The following is a 25,433-nucleotide window of genomic DNA, read 5'->3' on the forward strand; positions in this document are numbered from 1 at the left end:
AACAGTGGGATAAACTAAATAGTAACTCCACTGTAGGAACGGAGAGAGCAGGTGGTTGTGTAATTCTCCTTTCAATCCAGTTTGTGGAAACTTCCACCTCAATAAGATGATAGTGAAGTGGGGGGGGGGGGGGGGGGGGGGGGGAGTATTTTAATTTTAGTTAAATGAGAGGAATAGATCGGGTAGACGAACAGAGTCTCTTGCTAAGAGTAAGAGAATCGAGAACCAGAGGACATAGGTTTATAAGATGAAGGGGTAAAGATTTAATAGGAACCTGAGGGGTAACCTTTTCACACAAAGGGTGATGGGCGTATGGAACGAGCTGCCGGAGGAGATTGTGATAGTCGCTGCCTCAACTATCTCCTCCGGCAGAACAGCCAGAGAGAACAGGTTTAGAGGGATATGGGACAAACGCAGGCAGGTGGGACTAGATGTAGATGGGACATGTTGGTCGGTGTGGGGAAGTTGGGCTGAAGGGCCTGTTTCTACACTGTTTAACTCAATGACTATGACTTTACTGCTCTAATTTAGAGACACAGCATGGAAACAGGCCCATCAACCCAACAAGTCCACGCCGAACATCAATCACCCATTCACACTAGTTCAATGTTATCCCGCTTTCTCATCCACTCCCTACACACTACAGTCAGCTAACCAGTCAGTGGAAAGACTATAAACGATTACAATAATGATTGTCCACACTATACAGATACATGATAAGAGGAATAATGTGAGCAACGTTTAATACAAGATAAAGTCCAGTAAGATCTAATCAAAGATGGTCCGACATCTCGGGTTGGGACCACCTAACACTTGCTATCTTGCTCAACCTGATCATAAATACATGCCAGGTCTAATCTTAGATTGGACTATGTTCAGATGGTTCCTCAGCGTAAATGGACTGCATGACCAAAAATACCTCCATGTGCAGTACATACCACAAAGACAACGTTTATTTTCATATTTTTTGTCAGATAACATATTTCTATTTCTGCCATTTAGGTGTCAAAGTTTTCAATATTTTTTAGTTGCCATAGATACAGTGAAATGCTTGTTCTGCACGCTATCCATCGAATCATAGAACATAGAACATGGAACATAGAACATTACAGCACAGGAGCAGGCCCTTCAGCCCATAATGTCCATGCTGTGGCAGTCCCTGGATATTAGGCCACTCCTTGGGTCAGCCCCCTCGGCACTTGAGGGACAGGGACGGTGGTCTGGCCACGGGTTTCTGGTTCCTGCTTGGGAATTATCTGGTGTTTTGTCATGCTCCTGATACCAAAGGTGCTGATATTAAATTAAAAGTTTTTAAAATTGTGATGTTTTTGGTTATTCGAGAATATTACAAATATAGAGCCAAGATGAATGAATAGAGTTAATCTTTAAATGCTTGAGGGCGAAAATCATCTGCTCCTATTTCTAAGTGCCCATCATTTCGAACTTTGATTAATATCTTTATTTCACTGGTGTCACGCAGAGACAGAAGGGTTTTCAGACATTTTTATACAAACAATCTTCCCTCTCTGCCAGAGTTATGCTGATTCATGTTTAGAAAATACAGACCCTGGGATTAGGTTTAGGCATTACTATCTCCTGGGAAACTAGCCATTTTAAATTTGTTCCAGGTTTCGCTTATTCAATTTGTATTAAGATGTTTAGAAGTACTTTTGAATAATCCATCTTTTGGCATTAATATTTTATAGAGTCTGCAAAAGCAGGAGATTTCTCCCAGTGGATGGTGAATCGACTGTTGGCAATTCTTTGATTTCTGCACCTTTTGCATGCACTGCCAATCTGTCTCTTGGGTAGGAGCTTTCTCTTCCCTCATTCAAGGATTGTAGTTTCCTTTCAATATCCGAGGCAGTCAACATCTGAAGGCAGAGTATTCCAGGGATCGTTCTTTGTCAGAACGGATCAGCTCCCTGGAGAGACACAAAGTGCTGGAGTAACTCAGCGGGTAAGGCAGCATCTCTGGAGAAAAAGGATGGGTGACGTTTCGGATTGGGAACGTTCTTCAGACTGAGTGGGAATTGTGTGAGAGGGAATGCAGGAGTTACTTGAAATTGGAGAGATCAACGTACCTACCGCTGGGATATAAGCTGCCCAAGTGAAATACGAGGTGCTGTTCCTCCAATTTGTGTATGGCCTAACTGACAGTGGAGGAGGCCCAGGACAGAAAGGTCAGTTATAGGAATGGGAAGGTGAGTTAAAATATTTGGAAACCAGGAGCATCCTGTCCACCATAGTTGCTAACCATCTCCACTCCCCTTCCCATTCCCACACTGTCTTGGGCCTCCTCCACTCCTCCAGAGTGAGGCCACATGCAAACTGGAGGAACAGCAGCGCCACGTATTCTGCTTGGGCAGTTCACAACCCTGCGGTATGAACGTTGAATTCTCTCATTTTAAGTAAATTCCACCTACACTCCACACCCCTCCCTGTTTAATTAGTTCCCAGCCGTCCATGTGCAGAAAGGAACTGCAGATTCTAGCTTACACCGAAGATAGACACAAAATGCTGGTGTAATTCAATGGGTCAGGCAGCATCGATGGAGAAAAGGAATTGGGGATGTTTTGGGTCATAACCTTTCTCCAGACTGAAGACATCATCGATTCCTTATCTCCAGAGATGCTGCCTGACCCGCTGAGTTATTCCAGCATTTTGTGTCTATCCCCAGCTCTCCACTTTGCATCACTCTGGAGATCACATCTTCCTTTCCCAACAATTGGCTGACCAGGCACCACCCTGCCTGAGGTCATTTGTTGCCGGCCCTAATTACATAGAAACATAGAAACATAGAAACATAGAAAATAGGTGCAGGAGGACGCCATTCAGCCCTTCAAGCCAGCACCACCATTCATTGTGATCATGGCTGATCATCCCAAATCAATAACCCGTGCCTGCCTTCTCCCCATATCCCTTGATTCCACTAGCCCCTAGAGCTCTATCTAACTCTCTCTTAAATCCATCCAGTGACTTGGCCTCCACTGCCCTCTGTGGCAGGGAATTCCACAAATTCACAACTCTCTGGGTGAAAAAGTTTTTTTTCTCACCTCAGTCTTAAATGACCTCCTAATATTGATCCTTGTCTTTTCTTCCTCCAGCTCTTCGCCACCACCTCCCACGCCACTCCTTACGGCCAGTCTGAAGAAGAGTCCCGACTCGAAACGTCATCCATCCTTTTTCTCCAGAGATGCTGCCTGGCCCGCTGAGTTACTCCAGCAATTTGTGTCTATCTTGGATCAGTAGTCTTGCTCTGTAGGGCTGATTTGGAACGACAAGTATTTGCAAATTGCTTTTTCTTGCCTTTGAGACTCACAGTGTTTTCTTACGTAAATGCACTACAGGAAGGCAGGCCACCGAGTTCATGAGGTCTGTGTTTGTGTGATTCCTCAGCATGATCTTGCTTTTTTATTCCAATCTTGCTTGCATCGAGCCTACCCACATTCGGAAGCTGTGCGCTGACACGCCATCACCAGCTGCCTCGAGTCAACACCTCCAACTTTTGTAAAGCAAGATTATTAGGGATATAGGCGGCAGAGTAACACGGTTGGTAGAGCCGCTGCCTCACAGCACCAGAGACCCGGGTGCTGTCTGTGTGGAGTTTGCACGTTCTCCCTGTGATCGCATGGATTTCCAGGGTTCCCCTGTTTCCTCACACGTCCTAAAGACGTGCGGGTTTGTAGGCTGATTGCCCCTCTGTAAATTTCCCCCAAGTGCGTAGGGAGTGGATGAGAAAGTGGGATAACATAGAAGTAGTGTAAACGGGTGATCGATGGTCAACGTGGACTTGGTGGGCCGATGGGCCTGTTTCCATGCTGTATCTCCAAACTAATGAGCAATCTTTGTTACATTTACTGCATGTTTTCCCTCTTCAGGCTTCCTGTCACATGGTGTACAATGACTTTCGGAATTTTTTTTGGTAAGGGATCTGATAGTATTGGTGGATTTACCGAATGATGAAAGACCTGGATAGAGTAGACGTGGAGAGGATGTTTCCACTAGTGGGAGCTTCCAGGACCAGAGGGGACAGCTTCAGAATGAAAGGACATGGCTTTAGAAAGGATATGAGGAGGATTTCATTAGCCAGAGGGAAGTGAATCTGTGGAATTTATTGCCATAGATGTCTGTGGAGGCCAAGTCAATGGATATTTTTTAAGGTGGAGATTGACAGGTTATTGTTTCGTAAGGGTGTTAATGGTTATGGGGAGAAGGCAGGTGAATGGGGTTGAGAGGGAAAGATGGGCTGAATGGGCGTTCAGAGCCACTGGAGCCCTTTACCAAATGTGGCGGTAAATCTGGCCCACTGCTCACTACTGCGATCCTACAACCATGGTGCAACCCACTCCACCTTGACAGTGGTACTTGACTAATGGTTGTCATGACTGAAGCCAAATTTATTCCTGATAGTCTGGTCTGTCATAAATATTTCATTCTCCACAGCAAGGCGAAGAAATCTCCCATTGCCGCAATCAAAGACACTAAACAGCGAGTGTAAAAATGTGCAAATAAAAAGGAAAATTTAGTGCACAGCTCTCAGATATCAATGCTTTGACATTGTGGTCAATGTTCTGTGTTGATAAAGGATGCTCAACCTGTACATTTACTGCACGTACAAGAAAAGCGGAGACCCTGAAGAACATACACAACACTTCCAGTCAGGAAGGTTAACACTTGATTTATGTAAGAAGGAGCTGCAGATGCTGGTTTAAACCAAAGATGGACACAAAAAGCTGGAGTAATTCAGCGGGACATGCAGCATCTCTGGGGAGAAGGAATGGGTGACGTTTCGGGTAGAAACCCTTCTTCACACTTGATTTACGTTGACAGAGAAGCAGCTTTAGTGCCGCCTCGATCACTGACCTTGCTTCTGGTGCTTGGTTTTAATTTTAGGGGTAAAGATACAGCATGGAAGCAGGCCCTTCAGCCCACCGAGTCCGTACCGACCGGCGATCGCCCGTTCACACTAGTTCTATCCTACACACTAGGGACAATTTACATAAGCCAATTGACTTACAAACCCGCATGTCTTTCGGAGTGCGGGAGGAAACCGGAGCACCTGGAGAAAACCCATGCAGTCACAGGGAGAAGGAACCAACTCCGTACAGACAGCAACCGTAGTCGGGATCGAATCCAGGTATCTGATGGTGTAAGGCAGCAACTCTTACCTCTGCGCCACTGTGCCGCCCCATGCACGGTGCACGATGATTTCTTGAATGGGCTTATGGAGGGAGCAGCATGGGTGCAGTGAGCAGCTTTTAGCCACAGACAGTTGTGGAGGACAAGCCAATGGATATTTTTAAGATTGACAGGTTCCTGATTACTGTTAGGGGTTATGGGGAGAAGTCTGGAGAATGGAGGTTAGACAAAAAAAAGCTGAAGTAAGTGGGTCAGACAGCATCTCTGGAGAAAATGAATAGGTGACATTTCGGGTCAAGCCCCTTCTAATGACATCACCTATTCCTTTTCTCCAGAGATGCTGTCTGTCCCACTGGGTTACTCCAGCTTTTTGTGTCTATCTTCGGTTTAAACCACCATCTGCAGTTCCTTCCTACACAGGCAGGAGAATGGGGTTGAGAGGGAAAGATAGATCAGCCATGATTGAATGGCATAGTAGACTTGATGGGCTGTATGGCCTAATTCCGCTCCTAGAATTTATGAACATAAACTTTACACAGTAAAACACATAGTGTTGCAGTAACTCAGCGGGTCAGGGAATGGACAGATGACGTTTCAGGTTAGGAACCCTTCTTCAAACTGATGAATTAGGTGGAAGAAAGCTGTAAAGGATAGGTGAGAGAGGGGGCAAAACGTGACAAGTGATAGGTGGCTGCAGATGATATTGGTGCCTGTATGCATGTCAATTACAAATTTAGCTATATTTGTTTACAATTTTTCCATCAGTATATTCCCCTTCCTTTTCTATTTTTGATTTTATTACCAATCAACTTCTAATTTAATAAACTAAAAACTAGAATGTGTAAATTCCACATTTGGTAAAAATTAAACAAAAAAGGACACAACGTCCTGGAGTAACTCAGAGGGTCGGGCAGCATCTCTGGAGAATGTGAGTAGATGACGTTTCAGGTCGAGAGCCCCCTTCAGACTGATTATGGGTGGGGGTTAGAAAGCAGGAAGTGAGTAGGGTCAGGAGAAAGCAGGTAATAGGTGAACATTTGAGGGGGGGTGGGGTTGAGAAGCAGATGGTTGGACAAAGGCTAGAGATGACAAAGCAGGTGTGAGATAAAAGGATTCAAGAGGTGCGAATTGTGAAGCCAGAGGAAGGAATGTAGGTAGAAGGGGGAGGGGAGAAATAGTGTGTCCAAGTGGGGCACAGGGGAGGGGGGTAGCGGATGCTGTGCAGGTAAACAAGGATTTGGTGCGTGGGGGTGGGGGGGGGGGGGGTTGATAGAGGTCACCAAAATTTTGTGTCGTTATTTTGTAAGCTGCCCAAAGGAAAATTTAAACACATGAAAATAATAAGCACTACACCTTTTAGAGGTGCCAATATGATGCGGCAAAAAAGTACTGGTTCTCAAATACCACTGTATCTTGGTAAAGTGACAATAAATGCGAACTTGAACTTGAATTTGAAGAGATGTCCAGGAAAGAAAGGAAAAGACCTGTGGAAGGGTCTGAAGATGGAGCCCGACCTCAAATATCGTCTGTCCATTCCTTTCACAGGTGATGGCTGACCATTGAGTTCAAAGATGGTAGAGCTGCCTCACAGTCAGAGATTTATGCTCAGTCCTGACATGGGGTGCTGTCTTTGTGGAGCTTGCATATTCCCCCCCTCTCCCCACATCTGGGTGCTTCGGCTTCCACCCAATAGCCCAAAATGTCAAGTCAAGTCAATTTTATTTCTATAGCACATTTAAAAACAACTCTTGTTGACCAAAGTGCTTTACATTAGTGCAGGTACTAACGTGCTACAAACAGTGGTACATAGATCAACAATACATACATAAATACATACATACAGTGCTCGTTCAGAGGACCTCAAGAAAGGCTTTTAAGAGTTGATGGAGGGGGCAGTTCTGATGGGAAGAGGGATGCTGTTCCATAGTCTAGGTGCTGCAACCGCAAAAACGCGGTTGCCCCTGAGCTTATGCCTAGACCGCGGGATGGTCAGTAACCCCAAGTCGGCCGATCTGAGGGACCTGGAGGTTGTTTGGCTGGATAGCAGATTTTTGATGTAGGTGGGGGCAAGCCCGGGGCTTTGTAAACAAAAAGACGGAGCTTGAAATTGATTCGGAACCGCACAGGGAGCCAGTGGAGAGAGGCCAGAATCGGGGTGATGTGGTCCCTTTTTCGGGAGCCCGTCAGGAGTCTCGCTGCGGCGTTTTGGACCAATTGCAGGCAGGACAGGGATGATTGGCTGATGCCAGTGTAAAGGGAGTTGCAGTAATTAAGGCGGGAGGAGATAAATGAGTGGATGATCTTTTCGAGGTCGTCAAATTGGAGGAAAGGTTTTACTTTAGCTATCGTCCGAAGCTGGAAGAAGCTAGCTTTTACCACGGCATTGACTTGTTTGTCAAATTTCAATGCGGAGTCAAATATCATGCCAAGGTTTTTGACATGAGATTTGAGTAGTGGGGTAAGGCTTCCAAGGCTGCCTGCTATCGTTTTGATAGAGTCCGAGGGGCTGAGTAGGATAACCTCAGACTTACTCTCGTTTAGTTGGAGGAAGTTCTGGGCCATCCAACACTTTATATCCTCGAGGCAGTGGGTAAGGCTGAGTAGGTTTGATCGGTTGTTGGGTTTCAGGGAGAGATAGAGTTGTGTATCGTCTGCATAGCAGTGGAAGGAAATGCTGTGCCTTTGAATGACTTGGCCTGGGGAGCATATACAGGGGGAAGAGAATGGGGCCTGGGATGGAGCCTTGTGGAACCCCGCAGCAAAGGCTAGCTGGGGAGGAGAAAGAGTTACCTATGTTTGTAGAGAAAATCCTATCTTTGAGGTAGGAGACGAACCAGCTCAGGGCAGTGCCATCAATACCAACCCCGTACCAGAGACGGTCAAATAGGACGGTGTGGTCGACTCCTGCGCTGAGGTCGAGAAGGAGCAGGATTGCACAGTCGCCGGAGTCAATGGTGAGAAATAGATCGTTATGTACCTTCAACAAGGCAGACTCTGTGCTGTGGTGGGCCCTGAAACCTGATTGGAAAGTTTCAAGGATGGTATTTTGGTGTAGGTAAGGCATAAGTTGATTTAAAATTACCTTTTCAAGGACTTTTGAAAGGAAAGACAGTTTGGAAATAGGTCTGTAGTTGCTAGGCAAGGTGGGGTCTAGGTTAGGTTTTTTTCAGGAGGGGCTGGACCACCGCGTGTTTAAAGCAGGTAGGAACAGTGCCAGTAGCCAGAGAACTGTTGATGATGGTGAGAATGCTGTGACCGGCTATTGCAAATACATCCTTCAGAAGGGCAGAGGGGAAAACGTCGAGGGGGCAGGTAGCAGGTTTCATAGCGGTGACCAGCTTTACAAGGGAGGGTAGATTTTTAGGTTGATTGACCTTCTGTAAATTGCCCCTAGTATGTGCTTGAGCGGTAGAATCTGGGGGAACCAGATGGGATTGGGGTGAGTGTGAAATTAGATTGAAAAAAACTGCATCTGCTGGTGTTATCCAAAGATAGACACAAAGTGCTGGAGTAACTCAACGGGTCAGGCAGCATCTTTGGAGAAACAGGACGGTTGGAATTTTGGGTTGAGACCCATAGTGTCTGAAGTAGGGTCCCGACTCGAAATGTCACCTATCCATGTTCTCCAGTGAAGCTGCCTGACCTGTTGTACTTCAGCATTATCTGTGGGATAATGAGATAAATGGGTGGCTGATGGTTGGTATGGGCCAAAGGGCCTCTTTCAGAGCTCTATAAAAGTGATTGCGCTTCTGAGAAGGTTTAGTATTGATTGGGAGTCAAGAGGTCGTGGTGCATCTTCCACACAGATGTTGTGGCCAAAGGGCAGCTGTGGTGGACTACAACTCCCAGCATTCGCCGGGAGGGGCGTGCACTACGCCGTGACGTCGACCCCCACCCTGCGTGTGGAGCGCGCTGACGTCACGTTGCTGTCGCTGCTGCTTGGAGACGGGAAGCTGCGGCCTGAGGCGGGAGGTAATGGCGGCCGTGAGGGAGGGGGGGGGGGCAGGGTCGCAGTGGAGGGGCCGGTGGGGGGGGGAGGGTCACTGGGCTCGGAGGAGGGAAGGGGGAAGGTGGAGGTCACGTGTGGGGTCACGTGTGTGGGCATGACCGGGTCATAGATCGGGGGTCATGGACAGGGAAGCAGGACAGGGTCACGGGAGGGCTGGGAAGAGGTCACTGGGCAGAGGGCAAGGTGGTGAGGGGGGGGGGCAGGTCATGGTCACTGGGCAGGGGACAGGGACGGAGGCGTAGGATGGGTCATGAGCAGGGGTCATGGACGGGGATAAGGTCAGGGTTAAAGGGCATAATGACAGGGTCACAGTATTGCCATGGACAGGGATCACGAGAGGGCCAGGAAGGGATCAAGGGCAAGGGGCAAGATGAGGTCACTGGGCAGGGGGTGAGGATGGGGGTCACGGATTGGAGTGTGGGGGGAGATAAGACTAGAAGGGGGTCACAGATGGAGGTCGGACAGGGTCACTGGTGAGGGGGTCAGAATGGGGTCACAACAGGGGTAGAGGACTGCGGTCACTGGGCAGGGGGTCAGGACGGGGGGGAGGGGATAGGATGGGGTCACTGGGAAGAAGTCAGTACGGGGTCACGGATGGAGCGGGAACTAGCCATTTGGTCCTTCACATCCATGCCGAACTTTAGGCCCATCTACACTAATTCCGTTTGCCCATATTTGGACTGTAAATATGTCTTACCTATTTAAGTGTTTGTCCAAACGCCTCTTAAGCATAGTGAATCTATCTGATTCCTCCACCTCCTCTGGCAGTGTGTTTCATATAGCACCCACTCTTTGTGTAAACATTTTTTTTATCCTGGGTCGCCTTAATAGCGCTTCCTCTCACCTTAAACCTTTGACATCTTTTTGAAACATTAACTATTGGAAATATCAACCCAATCCATGGCTTGTAAACACATGTACTGTCAGGTCACCCCTTGGCTTCCTGCACTCCAGGGAAAACAAGCCCAGCCTGTCCAATCTCTCCCCAAAACTAACGTCCTCCAATCCAAGCAACATCCTGGTGAATCTCCTCTGCACCCTCTCCAATGCAAACACATCCTTTCAATAGTGTGATGGCCAGAACTGCACACAGTACTACAAATGCAATCTGACCAATGTTTTGGAAAGTTGCAACATTTCCTCCCTATCTTTATTTTCCATCCCTGATCTACGAAGGCAAGTGTTCCATGTGCCTTTTCCACCACCCCATCTCCTTGTGTGGCCACTTTCAGGGAACTAGGGACTTGGACTCCAAGATCTCTCATCGCATTCCTTAGTGCTGTCCCATTTACTGTATATGTCCTATCCTAATTGACTCTCCAAAATGCGTCACAAAGAAAGTTACAGCACAGGAATAGGCCATTCAGCCCACAATGTCTGTGGTGAACATCATGCCCAGACCACCTCATCTGCCTGTTCATGATCCATGTCCCTCCATTCCCTGCATATCCATGTGCCTATCCAAAAGTGCCACTATCTTAACTACCACCCCGCAGCTGCACGTTCCAGGCAGTGACCACCCTCTGTATTAAATACTTGCTCTGCACAACTTTAAATTTTGCCCCTTTCACCTTTAAGCTATGCCCTCTAGTATTTGATATTTCCACCCTGGGAAAAAAAAAGGTTACGACTGACTATCTATGCCTCTCATAATTTTATATAGTTCCATCATGTCTTCCTGCAACATTTGGCATTCCAGAGAAAACAATCCACGGTTGACAAACCTCTCCCTGTACTTAATACCCTCTAATCATAGTGTTTTATAATTTGGGTAACACTTTCCATAGCTTCCTATAATGGGGTGACCAGAATTGAACGTGATAGACAATAGGTGCAGGAGTAGGCCATTTGGCCCTTCGAGCCAGCACCTCCATTCACTGTGATCATGGCTGACCATCCACATTCAGTACCCCGTTCCTGCCTTCTCACCATATCCCCTGACTCCGCTATCTTTAAGAGCTCTATCTAACTTTCTCTTGAAAGCATCCAGAGAATTGGCCTCCACTGCTTTCTGATACTCCAATTGCGGACTAACCAATGTCCTATAAAACTGCATCATGATTTCCTGACTCGTATACTGAATGCTCCTAGCAATTAATGCAAGCATACCGTATGACTTCTTGCGACGTTGGGATTCAGTTCCCTCTGCCCAACTTTCCATTTGATCTGTGCTTGTAAATCTTGGCTGGGGTATTAGGCATCCTGTGCTGGTGTGGTTGGGGTGGGATGTCTCGGAGGAGGGATTAATTGTGTTTAGATCTACTGTTGGGAGATGATGTGATATTCAGAGAATCAAGGAAAATGCAGTTAGAGCAGATGTGTGGTCTGTGGACAAAGATCTCCAGGAGGTTTACTTGAACGGTGGTGCAGGCATGAGGGGCTGAATGAACCATAATTATGTTTTTAACGTGGGATATAAACCACCGGTCATGGGGATGGATGATAACTGGATCTACTTATAACTGGAGAGATCATGGTGCCCAGACATGTAGTCACTATCTGCGCATGTGGGGTAGGTGTGAGATGAGTTGGCTTCAGATCAAAGACAATCTCTTTTAGCTGCCTAAGAGTTGGAAACTTGGTGGCACAGGAAAGAGCTATCAGTTTGCCATCAAAATTGCTGGAGAGTACAAAAATGTTTCTGTCAGCAGCTGTAAAGAAATATTGTTGTGTTTTGATAAGCTGATAAAGAATTTCTAAAATATTCATTGTTGTCTGATAGACTTTTCTGTATTTCCAGTATTATTCTGTGACTTTTATTTTTGCTGTTACTTTTTTTTTATCTCCATTGTTTTTTCAATTGTTTGTGAGAGTGTGATTTTGTAAAAATACAGCCGGCAATGTGATAAATTTTAATCTTTACAGATAGGTATTGAGTGTGAAGAGATTATTTTATTATAGTGAAATACCAGAGAGAGCCATTTAAATGATTTATGCGAAGTATACAGAACAATAAGTGTGCTACCTGACTTCAAAGCATGTTTATGTTAAGTAGGATGCTCAGCAGACTTGATAACAAGCAAAAGCAGACTGGGTTCTGATCGAACGGATTGATATAATGGATCAAATGCAGGTGTAATGTTTGTGTAATTGTTTTTTTCTTATTTTGATTACAAATACAAAAACAATAGCGAGCAATTTATTATATCACTCGATTGTCTTTAGTTTAGTTTAGAGATACAGCACATAAACAGGCCCTTCGGCCCACCGGGTCCGCACCGACCAGCGATCCCTGCACTGACCAGCGATCCCCGCACTATTAACACTATCCTACACACACTAGGGACAATTTTTACATTTACTAAGCCATTTAACCTACAAACCTGTACGTCTTTGGAATGTGGGAGGAAACCAAAGACCTCGGAGAAACCCCACGCAAGTCATGGGGAGAACGAACAAACTCCGTACAGACAGCACCCGTAGTAGAGATCGAACCCGGGTCTACGGCGCTGCATTCGCTGTAGGGCAGCAACTCTACCGCTGCGCCACCGTGACTGAAGGAGAGAAGATTATAGTCTTCGTATGAGACCAAGTTTTCTCACCTCGGGATCTTTTGTGATATAAAATGGAATCACCTGGCGTGTTATTGTCTGGTTATACAGCAAATTATTATGGCCAGTGGGGTTAAACAATCTCACCTTGTAATTAGAGCAGGCGGCACAGTGGCACAACAGTTGCTGCCTTACAGAGCCAGAGCCGGATTCGATCCAGGCTACGGGAGCAGTTTGTGAGGAGTTTGTACGCTCTCCCTGTGCCCGCATGGGCTTTTGCCGGGTGCTCCGGTTTTTTCCTACACTCCTAAAACATACTGGTATGTTTTTCTTCTTTCGAAAAATTATAAATTGTCCCTAATGTGTGTAGGATAGTGTTATTGTGTGGGGATCACTGGTCGCCACTGACTTGGTGGGCCGAAGGGCCTTCTACCGCGTTGTATCCTTAAATTAAACTCGAGGTCCTCTGGATCTTAAAGGGCATCTGCTTTAGCTTCGGATGAATTTGCAATGTACTGTAACTGCTTTATGATGAAATGTATTTTGATCAGTGAATCATGAAGTTTTCATCACAGAAGAGCTTCTGTAACCTATTTTGCCCATGCTCTTCCTGCTATTTTCCTACCTTGGGATGCATTCAGACCAACCATTACTTCCAATTTTAGGATGCACTCACACGGCAACTATAATTGGTTTGTAGTCAGAGTTTATCTGGACCACTGGTGCAGTTAACTTTGAAATTACACCTCCATTTGTTGCTGAGCAGAAATCATTTTGCGTGTATGTTAAACTGAAGGTGCTTCTGCACTACAAATTTATCTCGGTGTATGTGCGTAATAAACATTGTTCCCATCACTGACTATACAAATTCTGAATTTAAAATCCTTGTTATTGGTGTAGCAGCCTCCCAGATTATTCCACAAACTCCTGTGTTGTGGAAGAAGCTTAAGGTACTGCTTAATGTCCTCGTCACTGACTTTGGGTACTGCAGATGACAAAACCTAAATCAATATTCATGACAATCTCTGTCTGATAGTTAAAGGATCGATGGAGATGTGGCTCGATTGGATGACAACATGACAACTGAGCACCATGCTGACTTGCCAAGTGTGGAGCAACTGGTAGAGCTGCTGCCTCACAGTGCTGGTGACCCGGGTTCAATCCTGCCCTCGGGTGCTATCTGTGTGGAGTTTGCACGTTCTCCCTTTGACCAAGTAGGTTTCCTCCAGGTGCTCTAGTTTCCTCCCACGTCCCAAGGACGTGGGGGTTTGTAGGTTAATTGACTGCTGTAGAGTTGCAGAGCCAGAGAATCATACAGCATGGCCACAGGGCCCTTCGGCCCAACTTGTCCATGCTGACTAGAATTTCCCTTCTAAGCTAGTTCCATTTGCCTGTGTATAGCCCTGGTGTGTAAGGAGTGGATGAGAAAGTGGGACAACATACAAGTCCGAATGTTTAAGAAGGAACTGCAGATGCTGGAAAATCGAAGGTAGACAAAACCTATATCCAGTCTGAATAAGGGTCTTGACCCGAAACGTCACCCGTTCCTTCTCTCCAGAGATGCTGCCTGTCCCGCTGAGTTACTCCAGCAGTTTAAGTTTATCTTTGGTTTAAACCAGCATCTGCAGTTCCTTCATACACATAACATACAACTAGTTTGGTATGGTATCGGTGGGGCCTGAACCTTTTTCCATGCTGTATCTCTAAACTAAAATGCTACATGCGTTGTCTATTTTCAAGTAAGAAGGCTTGCCTTTGGAGTTAAAATGCACCCAGCCTGAGCATTCCCATTACAGATGCTGCCTGACCTGTTGAGTTCCTCCAGCACTTTGTGTTTAGCCCAGCAAACAGGAACAGATTTAGTCGATCTTCACATAATTAAAATTTACAGCACTTCCACCATATGCAATAACAGCCCTGAGTTGGAATCCAACTGAGCAGTGTTTAGGGAACATGCTCAGTTGGATTCCAGTGGTAACAGAGGTGTCAATTTATGTGTGAGTTGACCACACAACAGAGTGCAAGACATCTGGAAAAAAGTGCACTTCATCCAATGGTCTACCCTTTCTAATGGATGAGAATGTAGAGGCTCGTTCCAGTACAAATCTTTTCCTAGTCTGAGATGAACGATTTTGGAATTGGATGAACTAAATATTATTTCAACTCCGTGCACCTGTCTTTGATACAATAACAATATTTAAAAGACATTTGAACAGGTGCATGGATAGGAAAAGTTTAGAGGGATAAGGGCCAAATGTGGACATGTGGGACGAGTGTCGATGGGGCATCTTGGTTGGCATAGGCAAGTTGGGCTGAAGTGCTGTTACTAGAACACTGTTACTAGAAATCTATTGGGGATTCCCTTCACAGGTTGGAATCCTGTTGACTATAGCTCCAGCAGGTCTCCTAGGAGTAACGGGTGGGGATGTGTGTGCGCGTGCAATTTTTGTTTTAGGCCAACACTGTGGCGCAGTTGGTAGAGTTGCTGCCTCACAGCACCAGAGACCCTGACCTTGGGTCCTGTCTGTGCAGAGTTCACCAGAGACCCATCTTCAGGGTCTCGACCCGAAACGTCACCCATTCCTTCTCTCCAGAGATGCTGCCTGTCCCGCTTAGTTACTCCAGTATTTTGTGTCAATCTTCGGTTTAAACCAGCATCTGCAGTTCCTTCCTACACATCTCCTTGTGACCACATGGGTTTCCTCCGGGTGCTCTGATTTCCTCCCTTATCCCAAAGACGTGGGGTTTGTAGGTTAATTGGGCTCTGTAAATTGCCCCTAGTGTGTAGGGAATGGATGGGAAAGTGGGATAACATAGAACTCTTGTGATTGATGGTCAGCATGGACTCGGTGGGCCGACGGGCCTGTTTCCATACTATGGCAAGGTTGTCAGTCAGTGGGTGGGATTCCAGGCTGGTGAAGTGGTAAATTGAAATTCTGAGTGGCAGCTAGAAATTACTGGGCAATTAAAGAACTAAATTCTCATTGCCTATAAGTCAATTGTTGCTGCTTATACTGTAAATCTCAGTCTGGTGATCAGAAGAACCCACATTAAATAATTGCCGGCACACGGAGACTGCTCTTGCTGGAACCTGAGCACAAAACAAACTGCCGGAGGAACTTGAGATACTCAACAGCTTATATTTTTGCATTAATTGACTGGCTTTCTGTTGAGATTTTAATCTGTAAATTGCTCACTTAGAGGTTGTTCCATTGCTACCCATTGCTACAAACTGCAGTTGATTGCATTTGTTCACAGTTTCCAATGCAAAGCATTTAATGAGAGTCAAGTGTCTAATTGTCATATGTACTAGCAACGGAACATTTACATTCTTACTTGCCGCAGCTTCACAGGTTCATTAAAACAATCACACGGTTAAATGTATAATAATCAATAATATTGTAAATTATATCCATAATATTAGGTCACCATAATAGTGCAACCAAAGAAACAATCTGTAGAAAATCATAAAGAGATACGTAGTGCTGAAGTGACTCAGCCCTTCAGGCGGCATCTCTGGAGAACTTGGATAGGTGACGTTTCTGGTCAGGGCTCTTCTTCAGACTGATTGTAGTAGGAGGGGAGAGAGGTTGGGCTTTGACTTTGCATCTCTGGCCTTTGCCCAACCATCTGTCAATAACCCCCCCCCCCCCTCTTACCTGTACCCACCCATCACTCGCATTGTTCTGCTCTCATGCTTTTTTTGCAAACCAGCATCTTCTAAATCATCGTGTCTACATACAAGTTCATAGTTGTTGAGGTCAGTGTTGTGCAGTGTTCAAGAGTCTGATGGTTTCTGGGAAGAAGTTGTTCTTGAACCTGCAGCTCACGGTTTTCAAGCTCCTGTACGTTCTTTCCGATGGCAGCAGTGAGATGAGAGCGTGGCCAGGGTGGTGATGGTTTTTGGTATCACTACGCTTGTACCTTCGCCATCCAGAGAAGTAACATAGAAAGCATACTGTCGGGTTACATCACCGTTTGGTTTGGGAACAGCTCTGCCCAAGACCCCAAGAAATTGTAGAAAGTTGTGGATGTAGCCCAGTCCATCACACAGACCAGACTCCCCACTATTGACTCCATCTACATTGCACTCTGCCTCGGAAAAGCAACCAACATAATTCAATTCAATTCAATTCAATTCAACTTTAATGTCATTGCATAAATACAAGTATGGGTACAACGAAATGCAGTTTAGCGTCAGTCCGTAGTATAGTGCAATATAGAAATAAAAATACAGAATAATCAAACAATGTGGACGGAGAGACTGTAGAAGTTTATCGGCGGGACTCCGAGTTCAGCAATGTGATGGTATTATTGTACAAGCTGTTCCTCATTCTACTGGTACGAGACCTGAGGCTCCTGTACCGCCTCCCTGATGGGAGGAGGGCAAACAGTCCATGGTTGGGGTGGGAGGGGTCTTTAATGATCTTCCCGGCCCGTCTCAGACACTGTTTTCGGTGGAGGGCATCCATGGCAGGGAGCGGGGCACCGATGATGTACTGCGCGGTTTTCACCACCCGTTGTAGTGCCTTCCTGTCCGCTACGGTGCAACTGCTGTACCATACCGTGAAGCAGGTGGTCAGGATGCTTTCGATGGTACAGCGGTAAAAGTTGGTCAGGATCTGGGGGGACAGGTGAGCTTTCTTGAGCCTCCTCAGGAAGTAAAGGCGCTGCTGCGCCTTTTTGATCAGCTTGGAGGTGTTGAGGGACCAGATGTGTACCCCGATGAATTTGTAGTTGGAGACACGCTCCACCTCAGTCCCGTTTATATGGATGGGGGTATGTCTGCCCCCTCTGATCTTCCTGAAGTCAACAATAATTTCCTTCGTCTTCGTGGAGTTGAGGACGAGGTTATTGTTGGCACACCAGGTTGTCAGGTGCTGGACCTCATCCCTGTAGGCTGACTCGTCGTTGTCACTGATCAGTCCTACCACCGTGGTGTCGTCGGCAAACTTAATGATGGCGTTGGAGCCTTGTCCCGCCTCAGTCATTCCTTCTTATCACTCCTCCAATCCGGCAGTAGGTACAGAAACTTGAAAGCTCACCCTACCGGATTGAGGAACAGCTTCTTCCTCGGTTATCAAGCTTCTGAATGGTCTTTTCATAAACTGGGATACTGTCCAATTCACCTCTACCCCATTGAGAACATTGGACTTTCTGTACGGAACTGATCTACTACAATGCTGAGAATTATATTCTGCACTCTGTATCTTCCCCTTTATATTCCAGTTTGAAGTGATTGTATTTATGTATGGTATATCTGATCTTTTTGGACAGCAAGCAAATCAAAGCTTTTCATTGTACATGTGACAATAATAAATCTAAACCTAAACCTACCCTGCTGAAGCTCAAATATTCACAGAAAATCTTCATATTATCTGAAAAAGTTATTTGACCGTTATCCTAATATATGCCATATCCATTAAGAATTCTTTTATCGGTCTACTTCACTTTGGGCCAATTTCCATGGCCCAAGGATGCTTCGAATTACATGCCCTAGGAACAAAACGCTACATTAGTCCCAGATGATTTAATGATGACCTTGAGTGCCTGATTTGCAAATTCTGAGGGCCTCATTGAGAAAGTCTTGATGGATTGAGTTGCTTTCTTTTGTCAAGTTTTAGGGTGATTGGATTTATCTGGTGCCCCCAGCCTTAGTTAAGACAGCATGTGTGAGTGAAGATTAAAGTTATGCTAATTTAATTACAAAATAGTTCAGAATACAGGACTTTTGGTGAGGCTACATTTTGAATATTATGTGCAGTTCACTTTGCCCCATTACAGGAAGGACATGGAGGCTTTAGAGAGGGTACTTGAATGCTCTGTGGATTAGAGGGTATTAGCTATAAGAAGTGGTTAGAGAAACTTGTATTGTTTTTTTTTCTTGAGCGTTGGAGGTTGAGGGGAGATCTGGTAGAAGAAGACAAAGTGATGAGAATCATACTCTGACAGTTAGAACTTTTCTTTACAGGGTGAAAATGCCAAAGACTAGAGGGCATAGCTTTAATGAGAGAGGGACAAAGTTTGAAGGAGATGTACGGGGCAAGTTTTTTTAACACTGAGCTGTGGGTGCCAGATGCGGGTTGCCAGAGGTGGAAGCATAAACAATAGTGGCATTTTGAGGGGCTTTTCGATCTGATATTCAGGGTATGGATCATGTGCAGGCCGAGGAGATGGGTTTAACTTGTCCTCAGACATTATGGGGTGAAGGACCTATTCCTGTTCTGTACTGTTGTAAGTTCTATGTTTGTTTGGTGCATCCAATAGCCGAAAAAAATCATCTCTCAAACCAGATGCAACCTTCAGAGCATGTACTCGGTCCCTGTTCTGATGGTGGGAGGACATTTCACTGTGGAATTGAATAGTGGAATTCAGAAAGTCCCCAGTTCTTTCTCTGTTTGACTGCGTCTGGTTGTTGTCACGAGCTACTATAGATTTGGTCTAATTTCGTTAACAAGGGAGAAAACAGCAGAACAAATTGTTGGTTCCGATACCATTATTGTTGGAAGTTGTGCCTGTGTGGACATTGATTGAGGACGGCATTAGGATCAGCGCAATAGTTTCCAGCTCCACCGCTTTGTAGCATTCAATGTTCGTGCATAATAAATGGCTCAGTCAAGATACCAGATGTTGAACTAGTCATTGAAATGGATGGAACTTGTGGAAAGAAATAACATGCAAAAATCTATCCCAGTATTGAATTTGTGTTCAGCCTTTGGCACTGTGCAGGCAAGCAGTCATTTACTGTGTGTACACTTCTACAGGTATTCAACCTAACAGGCACTTTTAATAAACTGAAGAGGTGGAGTATCAGAGATGGAATAGGCATAGTGGTTCAGCTGGTAGAGCTGGTGACCCGGGTTCAATCCGGACCTCAGGTGCTGTCTGTGTGCAGTTTGCACGTTCTCCCTGTGACTGTGAGCTTCCTCCAGGTGCTCCAGTTTCCTCCCAATCCCCCAAAACGTGGGGGTTTGTCGCTGAGTTGACTTCTGTAAATTGCCCCAGGTGTGTAAGGTGTGGATGAAAAAGTGGGAAACTAGTGTGAACAGGTGATCAATGGTCGGTGTGGACTCAGTGAGCCGAAGAGGTTTCCATGCTGGTACACAAAAAAGCTGGAGAAACTCAGCGGGTGCAGCAGCATCTATGGAGCGAAGGAAATAGGCAACGTTTCGGGCCGAAACTCTTCTTCAGACTGATCGGGGGCGGGGAGAAGAAAGGAAAAAGGAGGAGGAGCCCAAAGGCTGGGAGATGGGAGGAGACAGCAGGAGGGCTGAGGAAGGGGAGGAGACTGCAAGGACTAACAAAATTGGGAGAATTCGATGTTCATGCCCCCAGGATGCAGACTCCCCAAGCGGAATATGAGGTGCTGTTCCTCCAATTTCCGGTGTTGCTCACTCTGGCCATGGAGGAGACCCAGGACAGAGAGGTCGATTACGGAGTGGGAGGGGGAGATGAAGTGCTGAGCCACCGGGAGGTCAGGTTGGTTATTGCGGACCGAGAGGAGGTGTTCGGCGAAATGATCGCCCAACCTCTGCTTGGTCTCACCGATATAGATCTGCTGACATCTAGAGTAGCGGATGCAATAGATGAGTTTTCCATGATGTATCTCTAAACTAAACTGGTTTCCACATTCTATTAATGCATTAAATAAAATTTATTTCGTACTCTTGTACTCCTCTTTTCCCAGGGCAAAGGTAAATTTTGAATTTTTCTAATCAAATTATTGGGCTCTTTTTTATAACTTAAATTGGTCATTTGAATATTTTTTGAAATGTTTGACGATTGCTGCTCAGCAGAGATCTGCACGCAGTATTCCAACAGAAGTCTGACCAAGGTTTTATAAAGTTGGAGGGTAACCTCCCCGCATCCTGTTTATTTGCATGTAATTGTTGTTTGTCCGTGGCTGGATATTGAACAAGCTGAAGTTCTGGCAACAGAAGGGTTAAGAAATAGTTGAGGTTCAGCTGAAACTTGAGAAGGACAGGTCAGCTGAAAAAGATGAGAAGGACAGGTCTCATGAGGGCGACAGAGCCCTAATGGTGATGTGGGGCTGGGTAGAGCTGTTCAGTGGATACAAGTTTACTGAGTGGGAATAGCAGGTAAAAGCTGACCTGCGCACTTACCCATTTGTTGACAGAGAGTAGTGTGGAGTGTATTAAGGCTCCAAGGCTTGTATATGAAGCATGGGAGGTAGACATTTATGATACCTGCGTTTATAACACCATAACATTGAACTCCACACACAACACAAACATTTTGGTGAAAACCAGTGGCACAAATTGCTCACAGCTCATTAGGTGAAGGGTTGAGCTGCAGTGTTTGAAACATTTTATATTCTAACAAAATTCAAAAGCTTGGGGGTTGGAATTGATATTAGTTTGATGTGCATGGAGGCAGAAAATACTAAAATAAATTGTAAATGTTGATGTACTTGGCAGTACAAAGCAACAAAAGCAAGCCAAGGAAGACACAAAATGCTGGAGTAACACAGTGGGTCAGGCAGCATCTTTGGAGAAGACGGATGGGTGATTTTTTGGGTCGGAACGCTTTTTCAGACTGATTACTAGGGAGCAGGAGAGAAAGCTGGAAAAGAACAACTTTTTCTTTGATCTAAACCAGCATCAGCAGTTTCTTGTTATTACAATTGCAAACTAATATTTGATTACGAAAGGAAGTTATGCTGAATAAACATTTCAAAATGAGTTGATGAAGTGGGAAAATGACTGATAGTGGTTAACTGATGTATATACAAAAGCTTATATGTTTTTCTTACAAGGGCAAAAGTGATTCCAGAAGACATCATTGAATTCTATGATGGAAATGTTAACTAAATATTTTAACTAAGTGAATAAAAAAATAAACATTTTTGCTGTTCAAAAGTTAAGAATGTAAGAAGCTAGAGTGAGCTATTTGGTCCAATGTGTCAAAAAATCATATAGCATGGAAACAGGTCCATCAGCCCAACTGGGCATCTAAGGTAGTATTGCCGCCTTTGGACAATATCCCTCTTCCCTAAACCTTTCTCATCCATGTACCTGGCCAAATGTATTTTAAATGCTGTTATAGTGCCTGCCTCAACTACCTTTCATGTAATGGTCCATATATTCGTCACCCTCTATGTGAAAAGGTTGTCCTTCAACTTGTCCCTTGATTTCTTAGCCTGGCAGGCTTCCATGCTCTGTATTGTGTAATGCCAACCATATTTAGTCTAGCCTGTAACCTCTCCCATTGACCAGATAGCCTTGTTTTAAGCTTAATCTGATGGTCACACTGGTTGTACCGTTATCGGAGACAATGGCAGCCCCCATCCACCGCCCACCTCCCCCCCGACAATGCGTCTCTGACCTGAAGTATTGACTCCGTTTCTCTTCCTACAATGGCAGCCAAACCTGGGCAGTATTTTCAGCATTTCCAGTTCTTATTATAGATTTCCCGCATCTTACAGTTTTTTTTTGTTGATTTTCAACCTATGGTGTTTTGGAAGATATTTGAAATCTGAAGCTGCTCATGCTATCTCAAAGCGTTAAAACAATTCCATGAAGATCTTTGAATGTGGTGTTTGTTTTAAGGAATGTGCCATAAGGCAGTATGTACTGAGGATTCAAAGGCATTCTAGTTGATCAGGTACAAGCAAGAAGTGCAGCATGTTCTCCTTTTGGTCATTTGTGCTGAAGATTCAAAGACATTTTCCCTTTTTTATGTTTTCTTCTCTCTGGGATGACATTCACAGACAGACCTGCCAGGCATATCTATCTGCCTGTTCTGTATTTTGTAATTCATACATTCTTTTGACTTTTTTTCCATTCCAACTCGCATTGATCTCATTGACCCGATAACCTTGTTCAAAGTTTATCCTTCAGGGTTACCCTAGTCATGTTCTAACAGAGACATACCCTCATTGAATTCTCCAGGTTTCTGCGGCCTTTGTCCAACCATCTGCCTATTAAAACTGCCCTTACCCGTGTCCACGTAATCTGAAGAAGGGTCTCGACCCGAAACCCATTCCTTCTCTCTAGAGATGCTGCTGGTCCCGCTGAGTTATCCAGCATTTTGTGTCTATACTTGCCCGGCCCTTTGTCCTGCCCTTCCTCTCTTCCAGCTTTTACACTCTCCTACCTCAATCAGTCTGAAGTAGGGTCCCAACTCGAAATGTCACCTCTCCATGTTCTCCAGAGATGCTGCTGGACCTGCTGAGTTACTCCAGCGCTTTGTGTTTTTTTTTTCTCTCCATCCAATTCCTACGGAAAAAAAATTTCTGTAACGTCTGGTGTTGTTTAGGCGGTTTGCATGTGTAAATACGGATAAACTTGCAAAAAAGAAAAGACTGTGCAGCTACAACAAGCAATGGGAAGCAAAAAAAACATGGGTTAAGGCCATCAGCGGTGACTCGACGAAGGCCTTCTGTACTTCATGCCGTCGGGAATTTGTCCCTTATTTCGACCTTTTGACCCTTACTTGGGAGTGAGAACGTTGGCAACCCTACTTACAGTAGCAAAACACAGGGTAATGGAGGAACTCAGTTGGTCAGGCAGCATCTGTGGAGGGAAATGGACAGACAACATTTTGGGTCGGGACCCTGCTACGGACCGTTTCTTGTGTCTCCTCGATTTAAGATAGATTTGGGTCAGGCTTATTATTAACTGTGGGCATCTTAATGCAAATTAAACCACCTCATAACTGCTCAGTGACACATTTAGGCTTAACATTAATGAAAGGCGTGTGAAAATGGACGATACAGCATGCAGCAGCATCCTCGGGTTTGTTCATCTACGCTTGGATTATTTGTATTGACATGCTGACATTTGTGTGAAATCTTAGAGAACGTTTAGCAAATATTAAAGAATTAACAATAATATTTTAGTGTGAAGGATGGGAAATAAAGCATAATTAGTTGCTTTAGTCTGTTAAATCTAGATTTCTGCGTTGGAGGCTACAGTAATTAGAAAATTAATTTTATATCTGGACAAGTACAGTTAATATTGGGTGCAGCTTGTCATTAAAATGGGATGCTAATAACTGCAGCTCATTTATCATTTGGGGTGAGGGAGGCAGCAAAAGATGGAGCCTCTTTATAGGGTCTTTAATAAAAGGTGCTTGTCAGACCTTTACTCCATTGATTGATGATCCAGGTTAGCTGAAGCACAAAGCGCTCGGATTCCATTGTTGCTGTCGGAATTTGCTCTGCATAATTCAGGGGGAAAAATGGGCAGTCTCGGAAATCCTAACCGAGCACTGCACAGTGGCAGCGGCAGCTTTATGCCTAGGATCAGCTGGATGGAGAGTTCAGGGTCACAGTCATTTGTTTACAGACGGGATCAGTGATGACTCTGAGTATTTTGCCAGGGATGAATGAAATGCTCGTGAACCACAGATCAACCAATTTGTTTCCTAGATCTGGGTACAAAACAAAAATTTGGCTTGCTCATTTGTCAGTAATTTACCTAATTGGTAAAAGCACACTTTGCAAATTGCTCCAAGCCTCGCCCTTTCCCATGAATGTATTCTGCTGCTGATCTATATTCTCCCGATTTCTGTTCCTCCAATTCACGCCCCTTGGCTATTTCAGTCACTCTATCAAAGCTCTCTGTGCTTTTAGCTGCTTTGTTTAATGTACTCTGCCCCTCTCCTTTAAAAGGGTGTGGTTAAAAGAGAGTGGTGAATCTGTGGAATTCTCTGCCACAGAAGGTAGTTGAGGCCAGTTCATTGGCTATATTTAAGAGGGAGTTAGATGTGGCCCTTGTGGCTAAAGGGATCAGGGGATATGGAGAGAAGGCAGCTACAGGATACTGAGTTGGATGATCAGCCATGATCATATTGAATGGCGGTGCAGGCTCGAAGTGCCAAATGGCCTACTCCTGCACCTATTTTCTTATGTTTCTAAAATGGTTCTTAGAGCCTACATCTTTGACCATGTTTGAGCCTTTCAGCCCAACTCGTCAATGCTGACCGAGATGCTCCATCTAAACTCGTCCCATTTGCCCACCTTTGGCCGATATCCATCTCAACCGTTCCAATCTATGTACCATCATCAAAAATGTATTTTAAATGGTTATTAAAAGGTTCTTTGTTATGATACATCATTTGGCAAATTCTATGATTGTTCATAATAAGAATCACAATATTAAAAGTGCTTTTCAAATCCTTGTTTAAACAGAATTATCACGTATTCAGATTTAATATGGGTGAAGCAATTTCTGAATAGTATTGCTCAATTATCACCACTAAAACATTGGATAATTATCACGTTGCTATTTGTGGAAGCTCACAACCTGCAAATTTGTTGCAATGCATTCTACATTACGACAGGGACTTCAAAACTAATTCACCCTCTGCAAAGCGTGATTTAAGTACATAAGAATAGTAGGAATATGTCATTTGGCCATTCAAACCTGCTCCGCCATTTAATTTTGTGGCTGCTCTAATTCTTTGCCTCAACTCCATTTTCTATCCAATTCAAACTCCCTTGATTCTCCTCATCCAAAACTATCTTGGTCTCTGGCTTGAATCTGCTTGGTGACTTGCAATTCACAGTTCTCTGAGATAGAGAATTGCAAATGTCCACAACTCTCTCTCGGAAGAAATGCTTCATCTCTGTGCTAATTCCTATTTGGAGTATTCCGTGCAATTCTGGTTACTGACAGGATGTGGAGGCGTTGGAGAGGTTGCAGAGGAGGTTTACCAGAATTGATGCCTGTATTAGTGGGTATTAGCTACAGGGGTGGTTGGGCAGACTTGGATTGTTTTCTCTGGAATGCAAAGTTCTTTACACTGCACCATCCCCCAGCTCTCCA

The 25,433-nt window shown here is 44.9% G+C and overlaps 1 protein-coding gene across 1 annotated transcript in view; it reads left to right on the top strand.

Moving 5' to 3' along the window:
* Positions 1 to 9,065: 9,065 nt before the first annotated feature.
* The window catches only part of r3hcc1l (R3H domain and coiled-coil containing 1-like), a 208,004-nt gene continuing 191,636 nt past the window's right edge, over positions 9,066 to 25,433 (top strand). The window contains exon 1 of the mRNA XM_055647095.1: positions 9,066 to 9,114. The gene's annotated coding sequence lies outside the window, so the exon portion shown is untranslated. The remainder of the gene's footprint in view (positions 9,115 to 25,433) is intronic.

This window comes from Leucoraja erinacea, chromosome 15 (assembly GCF_028641065.1).
Source record: "Leucoraja erinacea ecotype New England chromosome 15, Leri_hhj_1, whole genome shotgun sequence".
Lineage (NCBI taxonomy): Eukaryota > Metazoa > Chordata > Chondrichthyes > Rajiformes > Rajidae > Leucoraja > Leucoraja erinaceus.